Genomic DNA, 11103 nt, shown 5'->3' on the forward strand with positions numbered 1-11103 from the left:
CACTGCTTCAAATGAGAGGGCAATTGAGTATAACTCAGTCTCAAAGCAGGTAGAATGTGACCATCTCCCTCTAGTTCTAATTCCCATATCTCAGAATCTCTAATCAATTTCCATTGACGCTCATCAGTATTTGAGTAAAGTTGACTCCCTAAGGTTTTCACAGCTAACGGAACCCCTCCGCACTTTCTTACAACATCGTTTCCCATTTCATAGAGGCGTGGATGCTGTCTTCCTTGTCCTTTAAATGCACACTTAACAAATAAAGACATACAATCCTCAAAAGAAAGAATGTCTAAATTTATGTTTTGAACCGTGCCCATGATTGAAGCAACAGAGCTATTCCGTGTCGTCACCAAAATCTTAGTTCCTACCTTGGCCCCCTCTGTCAACATATCTCTCTACTGGCACCATTTGTTACGATCTTCATTCCACACATCATGTAAGACAAGCAGAAATTTTTTATCCTGTAAAGCGGCTCATAGTTGTTCTTGCAACTGATACGGAGACAACCTTTAACTGATCTTTGTACCTAATGCAGAGCCAAGGATCTCTTTTGTCAATGTAGTAGCATCAAAGTCAATGTCACATGCTACCACATGCTACCACATTCCCATTTTCCCGACCTTCATAATCATCGCCTGGTACCATTAGAAGATCAACAACTTTATTTTTTTTCTGTTTCTCTACAAATAACCTTCGAAGAAGGGATAAGGTAGTCAGTCGTATTCCTATTCTCCCTTAAATTATCACCAATTTAATGATGATGAGCAGGGCGAAGATCAGCAAATTTCTTATCATCTTTAAGCTGATTTAACCGCTCTCTTATGTCCTTAATTCCATGACCTACTCGCAAGTGGAATGCAACTGGATTAGAGCGGGAAAAGAAACAGCGTAACTTTCTAGTTGTGCCACTGCCATGAACCACTTGTCTTCACAAAGCTTCGCACTCAAACTTGTCCAACAGATCCTCTGCATCAAGGAACAAATCATTAAGTTGTTGTAGCCAATTGCGTAGGTCCTTGTTACGTGCTTTCTTCTCTTTGGCATCCAAGAGCACGTCTTTGATGATGGACATGGTGCGTCCAAGCTTTTGCAGATCCGCTTTAACGCCCCACGCCAGGAAAATCTCCTCGGAAGCAATGGAGCTGAGCCTTTCAATGAGTCTGCTTGCCAACGAAAATGCAAGGTCAGCCATCTGTTTTTTTTTTTTTTTTTTTTTTTTTGCAGGGGAATTGAGATAGTATGAATAATGATGATGATGCTTCCTTATGATAAATGTATGAATAATGATCCAAAGACAACCCTTCAAGGTGGCATGCAATTAATCTCATTTATCCTATATTTGTTGTTGATCACGTTGGTCTTTTTAAATTACTAATTCTGAAACCGTAAAAGTGAGTTGTATGATGCTTAAGAAACTACTTACAAATGCTTTTTATTTTTACCTTTTTACTCCTTGTGGGTAAAACCGATAAGCTGCCTTGTGAATGAATGAAATGCGCAAGAATGTTCTTTATGTTTTGGTATCATTTTGTGCTTGATTAATTGAAGTGGAATATTTTGTTTGAAGATCACTCTAAAGTGAAATGAATGATATGAAAATGGGAGGATGCGTACTCCTTTTCGGGGCGAAGAATATGTGTTTCAGCATCTCTTTCGTAACATGCTATATATCTTTTAAGTTTGTTTCCCTCTATGTAAATTGATACTGTTGGTACCATATATTTGGGCCTCGTATTTGGGCCTTGGGTCTCGTATTTGGGCCTCACACATTAAGCCCACGACAAATGTAAAAGAGGAGGAGCCCCTTATTCTATAAAAGGGGACTCCCCCTCATTCTAAAGAAGGTCTTAAGTCCTCATTTCTAAGGGCTAGAGCTGAAAACAAAGGCTAGAAGCCTTGAGAGAGAGTCCTCACACCACCGAGGCTCTCCTCTCCCTTCTCTTCTCTCTCTGGGGGACTTCCCCTCAAACACTTGTATCCATACAATTACAGAGAAACAGAATCAACTACAGTGTGGACGTAGCCCAAACATTGGGGTGAACCACGATAAAATCCTTGTGTTCTTTGTGTTCTTCGTGTTCTTGAGCGTTTGTGCAGATTCACGGTCGGATTTACGTTGTTCCAAGACCACCCCGGTTTTGTGCATCAACATTTGGCGCCGTCTGTGGGAATCGATACGAAAAGTTGTGTCGGTTCTCTTTCAGTTTTTCACCCCCACCGTGAATCTGCAGAAATCCAAGAACCCAAAAACCTCACTCTTTGGCTTCTCCAGAAAACTTTCGCAGATCTCCAACCACCTCTGCCTCCTCTCTCAGTCAGTCAACACGGAAACCAAAGATTTCAGCTGCAAATTCACCTGCTTTTGCAGCCCATCCACGCCACCATGTCCTCATATTTCCACCGAGTTCCAAAGTGCTCACCAGAAAAAAATGATGGCTTCCATGTCTTTCTCTACAACTTTTTCAACACCTTTACAGATTTTTCTCAAGCAAAACAAAAATAAGCACGAATTCTTTAGCTTCATGCCCTCCCATGGCGTGTTGGATCAAATCCTCACTTGGGTCTCCTAATCGGCATTTTTTCGAAATGGGTGGTCTTTCCAATCGGAGAATTTTAATGGGTTTCTGATCAAATCTTGGTCTTTGGTTGTCTATGCTAAAGCAGCTACAACAACATCTCTATATATCTCTCATGTCCCTCGTCTCTATCTTGTCCCTCATCGCTCAACCTGACACATCAATCAACACACCCAACTGAAAGAGGGGTAGTTTCGTGATTACCCTGATTCCGCCATGGGCATTCCCTGCGACGACATCGTCGTTATCAAGCCGAGGAAGGCTCCTGATGAGCCCTCCGTCCTCACCGTCAACTGTCCCAACAAGGCCGGCCTTACCTGCAATTAGGAGAGGTTGAAGGATCAGCTCTCGTCCGCGTGCCCGTCGTCGTGCTTCTTCTCATTTTATCTCAATCAAATCTCCAACGTCCCAACGCCTTCTTCGGTCTATCTGTTGAAGTTTTGGTGCCACGACCAGAGAGGCTCACTCCACGATGTTTGAGCCATCGTGCGATTTGGGCAAGAATTTGTGGGATCTCGCGGTGGCCCAGATGGTTTATGATAATGTTGTTGGGGTTGGAGTGGTCGAGGAAATAAAAAATCAATGGCTTTTCTCAGTTTTCAGCATCTGTCAATTTGGCGGAGGAACGAAAGATGCCAAAATTAACTGCTGAGAGTACCTGGGATTTTGAGATGTGATTCATTATTGTATCTGATAAACAACTTAGAATTGTCTCTGCCACGTGTTCCACACCGAGTGCATTAACAGGGGGCTGGAGTATAATGATCATCACCATCACCAGTCCGTGTCGTCGAACACGGAAGATGCAACAGAGTATAAAGCGGTGACGGAAATGGCAGTAACCAAGTTCAGGAAGGTCATTTCGTTGTTGGACAGAGGAAGAATCGGCCACGCCCTGTCCCGGAAAGCTCCGGTAACCCAAATTCCGATATCTTCAATTGCAGAACCCCGGGATCAAAGAACAGAGCAACCTTTTGTTCTCAACAATCTACTGCGTTCAAGATTTACTGTCTGACGCCGGTGGTTCACCTTTCGCCGCTGCCGTAAAAATCCTCATCTAAAAACCACTCCGGTTGCGCTGACAAAAGGTATTGGGTGTGCTGAGAAGAAGATGGATTCTGCCGCTGCTGCTACCACCAATTTCTCGCCTTCAGCACCCAAAACTGCCGCGAACTCGTTCATTTCTTCTTTAACAGCTGGGGACACTGCTGAGCAATCGGTCTTTTCTGGATTTCAATCCCCCAGTCCCACCATGTGCTAATGTAAAGCCGGGCCCAGACATGAGGAATGTGTTTTAAAGAACCAGGGGCTAGAAATGCTGTATTAAATGCCGACTTTTCTAAAGCAATCCAAGTTGCATTTGAGCTTCACATGCCATAAGCTTTATCAGTGCTTTTCTAAAATTTGGAGGAAGAGAGAGACTAAAGAAGCTTTTCTGGAAAAGCCGACATGGACAACACAAACAAATCAAGATAAGACCCTTTTTTTTCTTTATTATTTTGCTTTATCATTATTACTTCTCTAAACCACCACCAGAGAATGATGAAACAACCCACTACTCAATCGGAGATAATTGCAGAAAGCAGAAAAGCAAAAACAAAAGTAAAGCAGAAGATGCCATCAACTTTTGAAAAAGAAAACTTATTCCCACTTTTCTGAAGCCATTGGAATACGCACATGGAAAAAGATCTGCAACAACCCAGTACGCAGTAGGTGCAGTACGTACCAAATATCTGCAACTGTCGAAACCTTTGTTTTGAGTGATGTAATTTATTTTTTATCTTTCGGAGACATCTGTATTAACCCCATCAGAGGGTAATAATAGTAAAAAAAAAAAAAAAAAAAAAAAAAAGGGCAAAGCCCAAAATAAATGGGCTGGAATGTTGTGGAGGGCGAAGGCCCATAAGCCCAAAATAACACCAACCAGGCCATCAAAAGTACGCCCAGTACTCCACAATTATTCGGCAACCCGCCGCTATTACCACCAACCAGGTGATGAAATGTACAACCCGTACTCTAATATCATTTGGCAACTAGCCATTCATGCCACCAACCAGGTGATGAAATGTACAACCCGTACTCTAATTTGGCAACTAGTCATTCATGCCACCAACCAGGTGATGAGATGTACAACACGTACTCTAATTTTGGCAACTAGCCATTCATGCCACCAACCAGGTGATGAGATGTACAACACGTACTCTAATTTTGGCAACTAGCCATTCATGCCACCAACCAGGTGATGAGTTGTACAACCTGTACTCTAATTTGGCAACTAGTCATTCATGCCACTAACCAGGTGATGAAATGTACAACCCGTACTCTCCTTCATGCCACCAACCAGGTGATCAAAAGTACGCCTAGTACTTCAAATTATACATGAGCATTACTCATGTCATTCATACATAAACATTCATGAGCATCACTCATGACAATCATACATAAACATTCATGAGCATCACTCATGTCAATCAACATAAACATTCATGAGCATCACTCATGTCAATCAACATAAACATTCATGAGCATCACTTATGTCAATCAACTTCCAAAGCTTCATTTACAAAAACTCCAGCTTCGAAAGCTTCATTTACAGAGCTCTAGCTTCAAAGCTTCACTTGCAAAGCTTCACCTACAAAGCTTCAGTGCAGGGTATACAAATACCGCATCCGAACAACCGCCACTTCGGCCCATACATGGATTCAATTTGAAGTCTCCAGCCAACAGACTTTATTGACCGAAGACTTGGGGGACTACATTATGTACCATATATTGGGCCTCAACTGGGCCTCATGAAAAATACTTGGGGGACTCTAGCCCATTATTTATGTATTAAGGAGCGAGCCCTTATTTTATAAAAGGGACTCCATCACTTTCATTAAGAGATCACCCATGATTTATGTATTGAGGAGCGAACCCTTATTCTATAAAAGGGACTCCCTCACCTTCATTAGAGAGCAACGCCGCCAGCTGAGCAACCGCCTCGCCGCGAGCATCACCCCTAACCCATCACTTATATATTGAGGAGCGAGCCCTTATTCTATAAAAGGGACTCCCCCACCTTCATTAGAGAGCAACGCCGCCAGCTGAGCAACCGCCTCGCCGCGAGCATCACTCATAACCCATCACTTATGTATTGATGAGTGAGCCCTTATTCTATAAAAGGGACTCCCTCACCTTCAAACGCCACAAGCCGAGCCAAACAAGGCAACATAAGCCACAAGCCGAGCAGCCTCGCAACATGTGCTACTTATAGTTGAACATCATTTCACTTTGAGCACCGCCTCATATCAAGTACTAGTTCAAGACGACATCTAGTTACTTCGGCCCACACATGGACTGAATTTCAAGTCTCCAGCCAAAAGACTCTCTTGACTGAAGACTTGGGGGACTACTGTTGGTACCATATATTTGGGCCTCGTATTTGGGCCTCACACATTAAGCCCACGACAAATGTAAAAGAGGAGGAGCCCCTTATTCTATAAAAGGGGACTCCCCCTCATTCTAAAGAAGGTCTTAAGTCCTCATTTCTAAGGGCTAGAGCTGAAAACAAAGGCTAGAAGCCTTGAGAGAGAGTTCTCACACCACCGAGGCTCTCCTCTCCCTTCTCTTCTCTCTCTGGGGGACTTCCCCTCAAACACTTGTATCCATACAATTACAGAGAAACAGAATCAACTACAGTGTGGACGTAGCCCAAACATTGGGGTGAACCACGATAAAATCCTTGTGTTCTTTGTGTTCTTCGTGTTCTTGAGCGTTTGTGCAGATTCACGGTCGGATTTACGTTGTTCCAAGACCGCCCCGGTTTTGTGCATCAACAGATACCTTTGTGGGTAATGTGGTGCAGAGTGTTTCCGGATAGTGCATGTACCAATGTTCCTTCGTTCCTTTGCTTCTGATAGAAGACACATGAAACATTCTCTTGGCAATTGGCTTCATCAACCTCATCTCTACCAACCTATTGTTGCGCAATGCAAGTGCTGAATTCCTCTAATACTTTTGTATAGTTTGATGATGGTGAAATCGTCAGTAGTCAGAATTCGTAGACTGGAGAAGGGTAAGCTGCCAATTGTTTCTCCAAACTATCACGAGGTTGCCAATTATTCCTCAAACTATTTTCCTTTCTGATTTACCCCCTTAACTAGCATAAGACAGTCAAATAACACCCTGTAGTTGGATCTGAGAGAATTTCATCCAAGTTTCCGTTTAGTGGTGTCATGTGAGAGACATGAGACACATTTTTTAGTCCAACCACACATCAATCCCTGCTCTATCTGTCCCAAATAACCGTAATCTTTTCAGTTGTTTGCTAATTCGACTTTTACGCAAAGGGAAAGTAGAGGGAGGAGCTAGATCAAAGACAAGTTTGCGCTCGAAAATGTGTCTCGCACCTCTCACATGACACCGCTTAACAGACATTTGGATGAAATTCTCTTAAATCTAAAGGCAATGAGTTATTTGGTTGTCTTGTACTAGTTAAAGGGATAAATCTATAAGAAAAATAGTTAAGGGGGTAGGCAGCCTTGAGATAGTTCCCCGAGGGGGGGGAGTAACAGAATTTAATTACTAAGAAAATTTGAGGTCCGTGCTAAAGATGAGGCGACAGGAACATAAATTGATGTGACCAATGTGGTTTTTACTCAAAAGCTTGGGGGAAATTTGGAAAAATAACCAAATTTTAGACCCCATATAGAATTATAGCCACCATATTAATTTTATGATAATTATAAACAAAACTTGATGTAAAAGTACTAATATACCCTTAATATTAGGGGTTCTCACAACAACCAAAACAAACCTTTAAACTATCCTAAAATGAGAAATTAATCTTCATCACTTTTTTGTTTTCACTATTCACTTTGCATATGCAATTTCGTATTCTTTCTTCATCCACTGGAAAAATATATTGGAATGTATGCAATTTAGTCAGTGAAACACTAAATCGAAGTATCTAATTACAAAAATAATAATTAGCTATGGAATTAGTACCTTCTGAAGAACATTCTCATAGTTTGTCTTGCTAATTAAAGAGAAAGTTAATTCAGTGGCCTCAATCTGCAGTAATCCTCAACATTTTAAGGTAGTTTAAAGGTTGTGTTGTGGTTGTTATGAGAAACCCTAGTATTAAGGGTATATTAATAGTTTTACATCAAGTTTTGGTTATAATTATCATAAAATTAAAATGGTGGTTATAATTCTATATGAGATCTAAAATTTGGTTATTTTTCCAAATTTCCCAAAGCTTGGTGTGGTCGTGATAGAGAATCAGCGTGGTTCTCAAAAGTGTGATTGAAATGGAGTAATGTTACAATAATTCAACATTGTTTTTTGGAACAAACGTTATTATCTACATTAAAGGGGAGGAGGTTCAAATTTTCCTTTGGCGAGAATCTAACCTAAGACCTCTCGCTTACAAATGAAGAGGAATACAACTAGATTGTAGTACTAAATCAACATGTTTAAATCTACTGAAATAAAAAAAAACAATACAATTTAAATCGGGTGGCACAAAATACAAGCAACTCAGAAACAACAAAAGATTAGAAACATGAAACAAAGACAAACAGAGAACTAAGAGGCAGGCGGCATTGAAGACACTTGCCTATTATATTCAAAATAAATAGTTGTAACATAAGAAATCTTTGGCCAATCTTCTCATGTGTCGCACTAGCATCTCTTCTCCAGATCAGGACACTCTATGATTCTGAGTTGTGTTAAGGCACTGAGCCGATGCATCTCCTCTGGGAAACTTGATTGTTTTGTGGTTATTCTAAGGAATCTAAGGCTGATCAACTTGCTCATGTCTCTAGGCAACTCTTTAAGATTCACACATCCATCGAGATTCAGACTTTGCAAGCTCTGCAACTTACAAATTGAATTGAGGAGATCGGTGATTCCTTTATTTTGAGGAAAGTCCAGGCTTCTCAAATGCTTCAAAGAACCAATTGAACTCCGCCACGGCCACCGCCTCAAGTTAAGGTTCTAAGTACACACCCACCATATGCTATGAGCTCTATCTATCTATTTTGAGTACACCAAATTGAAACTTAAATTGAATCACATTTTTCAAAACAGTAAAACAAATAAATAATAAATTTTGAGACGGGATATTACAACTTTCCCATGTTGGGTTAAGTGCACACTCGTGAAATGATTTTTTGGGTCACAAAAAAATAGGAGGACAAGTGAATCCCTCCAGCCCTTGGTATTAACTTCTCATTCCTTACAGGAAACCAAAAAAGATGCATTGATTGCTATCTTCTTATGACAAATTTGGTGTCAGTAACAAATTAACACTGCAAAATTTCCATTATATCCCCCCAAAAAATGATATTTCCTACATTCCTATTCTTACCAAACATGAGAATTTTTTTTTGCATTTTCCTTCTCCTAGAGAAAGAAGTGAAAAATAATTTTTAATGAATAAATTTTCGCATATGAAATACAACATTTTTTTTAACAAACGATATTATCTACATTAAAGGGGATGGGACAGACTTAACCTCACAATGCACTAACAATAATTTGGTTCAAATTCGCCTTTAACGAGAATCGAACCTAATACCTCTCACTTACAAGTGTCCGAAATCATTTTCCTCTTGGCCATTGTTTTTCTTGCCTTTCTTCAACAACTTGGGCCTGGTCTTTATGGGCTTATTAAGATAACCAGCCAATAAAAGCCACCCTATCCATCCCATTAGGCTCGAGCGCACCCAAAGCCCTGGCCACAGCCTCCAAAGTACTCACTCACCTGCCAAACAGCTCATTCCTCGGAACCAGTGTTCTAAAAATCAGCCTAGGCGGCGCCTAGGAGTTGGGCGGTGGGCTTCCGTGGTGATTTTGGGCAAAACGTTCAATAAATCAGAGAAGGTCTAGGCGGTCGACTAGACGAAGCTAGGCGGCGCTAGTCGTTCCTCGTCTCTTCACTTTGCGTCTGTGCAAACTGCATACTTGATCAGTGCAAGTGTGGGGTAAGGTTGAGTGACGTGACTGTGAAGCACCAACTGTTGAACGAGGAACTTGACTTGTTGATCCTTATCACCACCGACAAGGACGTTGACAACATGATGGAGGAGTACGACCACATCGCACCGAATCAAAACTCAAAGTTGGCGTGGCTCTGTCTCTTTCCCATAACTTATGTGCATGAAAACGGAGAATTACCGTGGTGGCTTAGAGGGAGTGATAGAGGGAGATATGCGGAGGAGAGATAGAGGGTTAGAGGGAGTTGTTTGATTTGTTGTTTTTCAAAAGAGAAGAAGATGGAGGGTTAGAAACGGAGAACTCGAGGTGAGAGATAGAGACTAGGCAGTAGGGAAAATTGGGAAAGAGGAAAAAATGCCTAGTTTTGTGTGAAAGTCCACAAGGCTCATAATAAAAAAGCATAAAAAATAATACCCACTGCCCACTAATAAATATATTATATAAATTATTCAGTAATATTTTATTATTTGTTTTGTTTTACAACTATACTATATTATATTCTTATAATATAATATTTTATTATTTTTTCTTTTTAAGACTAAATTATATTATACTCTTCATTATATATGTATATCTTTTTCAAAAATAACATGTTACTCAATGTTTATTTATCCATTATATAGTAAATTTAACTAATTTATATAATATATATAATTATTTTACCCACTGCCTGACTAGTGCCTAGCATTTTTTAGAACCTTGCTCGGAACCAACTCCGAATCTAAACAAACCCTTGTCGCGAATGCCAACAAAAACCCCTCGATCTCTTTCGACATCTCTCGCGAGTGGAAGGTGTTGAGCACGACAAGAACGAGAGGGAGTGGGGAGGCGGGGAGGTCTGATAGGTTGACGGCAAGCAAGGATTTAGTGGACGGGGAGAGGTAGATGGCGAGCGGGGATTGGTCGAGGAGTGGCAAGAGGCCTGGCCGGAGATTGCGATGGCGTTGGAGAGGCATTTGGTGTGGATTGGATTTGTGGAGAGTCTATGATTGGCTTCAGTGGGACGGTGGAGGATTATTCAATTTAGAAGAGAGAGAGGCCTCGAGAAGAGGAGAGAGAGATGACATGTCAAAGTTGGAAGCAAGCAATAGCTCTTGCGACATCTCGCAGTTTGATCCACCTCATTTTATTGGTACGTCGGCAACACCAATCAACTAGGCTTTGTTTTTTCATTTTATTTTGCAATATTCTAAACTACTCAGCATTTTAATGTACGGGTTACAATATTCCAACATGGGTGCAAGTGTTGGGGAAAGTCTGTTGGTTTGGGCCTAGGTCTTTCAAAAATTAGTATACCTTGTGCGTTTCTGTACCCTAGCGAACTTGCCTAACCCATGTTTTCGTGTTTTTGGTCTTTTGGTTTTCTGGTAGTTGTGCTTTTGCTAAGTTGCTAATTACCCTTTTTGTGCACTTATATTTGTGTAGTGAGGAGAATGTGTACTTGCTTTGCAATGAACTGTACAAAGCAATGAACTGTGTAAAAAAGGCCTCACAGACGCACATGGGTCTGATCTTTTCGTTGTTTCCATTTCCAAGACCA

General features: G+C 41.0%; 1 long non-coding RNA gene across 1 annotated transcript; it reads left to right on the forward strand.

Moving 5' to 3' along the window:
• The first annotated feature begins 767 nt into the window (after positions 1 to 767).
• On the forward strand, positions 768 to 6707 carry LOC139191451 (uncharacterized). Its single transcript, XR_011575508.1, has 2 exons — positions 768 to 1186; positions 6427 to 6707. It is a non-coding gene; the product is annotated as an uncharacterized lncRNA (long non-coding RNA).
• The last annotated feature ends 4396 nt before the right edge of the window (positions 6708 to 11103 follow it).

Source organism: Malus domestica, chromosome 14, assembly GCF_042453785.1.
Source record: "Malus domestica chromosome 14, GDT2T_hap1".
NCBI classification, from domain to species: domain Eukaryota; kingdom Viridiplantae; phylum Streptophyta; class Magnoliopsida; order Rosales; family Rosaceae; genus Malus; species Malus domestica.